We start from the raw sequence: 3136 nt of genomic DNA on the forward strand, positions 1-3136 counted from the left end.
AAAAAAATGTTTCAAAATCAAGATTTTTGTCTCAAAACTAAGTATTTTAATCTAAAAAAAGGGTCGAGAACATATAATTCTTAGATAAAAAAACAGATATTGATGTTGAGAACATTTCATATAAGAGCAGAGTTCTTATTTTAAGAATAAATGTTCTTAAAATTTAAAACAAAAATTAAAAAATTAAAAATGATATTTTTAATTTATTATTATTGCTATTTTTTTTAAATTTTGACTTTTATGCATTTAATTCTGTCTTTGTAATTTTATAAAAATTGGTTTTTCAACTTGTTACACAAGTGGGATTCGAACCGGCGCCTTCTGCTTCACAACTGAAGCGGTTTCTCTAACCAGAGCGCCACGTGTCCACTACTTTTCCATATGAAATAGTACATATTTATACTTTCCTAATAATTTAAGATTTGTATTCTTGTATTAAGAACTTTGATATTTTAGAATAATATTTTTTGTTTAAGTAATATGGTCTTAAAATGTTCTTATTTTAAGAACAAAATATTTAAGATGAATGTTCTTGATTTTTGAAATTGTCCCTTTTTTTCAGTGTACCACATGTGTTCTCAGTTCAGTTCACAACTCAGCTGTTATCCTGGTAGATGCAATGGGAGTCGCCTCTTGAGCTTTCCCACATGGCTAATTTGCAGCTTTGGCTCCAAGTTTCGTTTGTGGCACTTCAACTGACAGCAGCTACTTTAACTTCAGCTTAAGAAGTTGCGGTGGTTGGAGGGTGGAGGGTGGAGAAGAGGAAATTAGCAGCAGTTAAAGCTGCTCCTTCTGTTCCTTCTGCTCCTGTTTGCGCACCTGACGCCACTTTGTCGCGCACTTTACCGAAAAACTTCCGTTAATTAACGTTAATTTAGTTGAAGCTCAACATCCGCTTGGTTCTCATTTGCCACAGCCGGAAATGTTGCCGCTTCGAGGTGCAACAGACGCCGCGCCGGCAACAGAAGATGGCGGCAACTTCAGGGCAATTCTCGACAAAAATTGAATGTAAATAGCATAAAGAGTGAGCCGAAAAGTTCTGGACAAAACGTAACTAGTTGCCAGAGTTGCCACAGTCATCCACTGGTACTCCATTGTTGATGCAGCAGGACTCTGCCACATACAATAACTGCCAGTGTGTACGTGCTGCATTTACTATTCATATGAGGCATGACGCCATTTTGAATTTGTTGTAGACATTCTTTTACTCTTTCTTCTTTGGTTTCCCTCTTGTTCTGCTTCTACTTCGTCATCTTGCTGTGGCTTTTTGTGTAGCTTTATGCTTTTGAACAAGTTTCGGCACTGACTTTATCAGTCAGCAACCAAAATTGTAAAGTTCCTTACGTAAAAATGACAACGCCTAGAAGATACCCTAACTCTTTATACTTTTGTTACAGACAGCTGTTGCAACCCTGGAGTAGCTTATGATTGATGCATCCCATTAACAAATAACTTTTAATATCATTTTTTAAATATAATTAACTTTATAGAATCCTTAAATTTTTTGACATAAATAGTTCCTAATAATTAAAGATATTAAAACTTGAAAAATAAATAAAGTATTAATTGAATAGAGCAAAATATCTTAGGCTTTTTAGTAACATATAAAAATTCATCTTTTTAGATACTTTTAGCTATAACAAATTTTTTTTGGAATGCGTTACATTTGAATTTATTGTTTTTTTTTTACATTTGATGAGTGATCACTTTTGCAGAGAAATGAAAATAAAATATAATTAAAAAAAAGAAAAATATCTTAGCAATTGTAGTATTGTAATATTTTTAAATAATTTAAAGTGACATAATTTTGTATTAATTTTATCACATTTAAATTGATCCGTTTTTTAACCTGGGGTATATTTTTACATTCGATTAAAATTCACATTTTCAAAATGTATAAAAGAGTTTTAAGAGAGAGAGAGAAAATGTTAGATATTCTTTTTTGTGAAAATGAGCTGCGAAGTGATACAGCAAAGTCAATATGCCTGTTGTAAGGGTATCAGAAATGCTGTCAAGTCATGTGCAGCTTGTGAACTTTAAGCTGCATTCAATGCCAAGCGGAGATTAAAAAATTACCCAATCTTGACAAAGGGAAACGGGGAAACATTCACTGCGTACGTTATGTGTATGGGTGTGTGTATGTGTGTGTGTGGGTGTGTGTGTGTGTGTGTGTTTGTGTGTTTGTGTCTTTATGTTTATTTTACTGCTGTTGCTGCTGTGTGCTGATCCTGATCAATATGCGCAGCGTGTTTCTGATGGAAATATGATTAAAGTCAAGGCGAAAACAAGCAGCAAGATTGGCCAGGATGAGGACCAAGATGGGGCTGAGGGGGAGCAAGGGGTTGGGGTTAAGGACGTGCTGCTGCTGACCGACGCAGAGGCGAAGGATTATGCAAAGGCACGTCAGAAGTTGTTTGATGTTTTCAACTGGCAAAAAAAAATGTTTAAGCAGCAGCTGCTGCCGCTGACTGCGCCGCTGCTTGCGTCGCTGCCAGCGCCAGACAATCTATTGATGCAACTCCTAAAAGTATGCTGCACAAATTTTGCACGTGAGGTGAAAATGCTTTTCTGACTGCGAAAAATAGCTGAATTCAAGCGAAATGAAATACATACGAGTATAAGAAGAAGTAGAAGAAGAACAAGAGCAACTTTTTCTATTGTTATTTCAGCAACTCTTGTAAAAGTTATGAGAACTCATAATATGCCAATACATTGAACTAACTATGCATGGTTTAGTGATACTTCTCACTCCATCTGCAACTCGTTCTTTCTCCTACCCCTCTCACTCTCTCTCTCTCTCTGTTTCTGTCTCTCTTGCACACACATGCGTTGAATGGCGTGCAACTTTGCGGTCTTTTAAAAGATTGTTTGCATTATTTGCGGCTGCTGTTGTTGGTATTTTTGAAGTCTCTCTCTTGTTCCTCATCCTGGCCAAAAACATTTGCTGAGCTGTTAACAAAGTGAAACCGCACAGTTTGTTTCGCTACAAGTTTTTGTCGAAAAAACGATAACGGTATTTAGTTTGCATGAGCATCGGTTTTTAGGGTTTTTCGGTTTTTGGGTTTCGGGTTTTTGTGGCGCTTTTGGGCTTCTACTGTTGCTCCAATTCCTCGCCAGCTCTGCGGCTGTTTCTGTT

Source organism: Drosophila innubila (assembly GCF_004354385.1).
Source record: "Drosophila innubila isolate TH190305 chromosome 2R unlocalized genomic scaffold, UK_Dinn_1.0 1_C_2R, whole genome shotgun sequence".
In the NCBI taxonomy this organism is placed as follows: Eukaryota; Metazoa; Arthropoda; class Insecta; order Diptera; family Drosophilidae; genus Drosophila; species Drosophila innubila.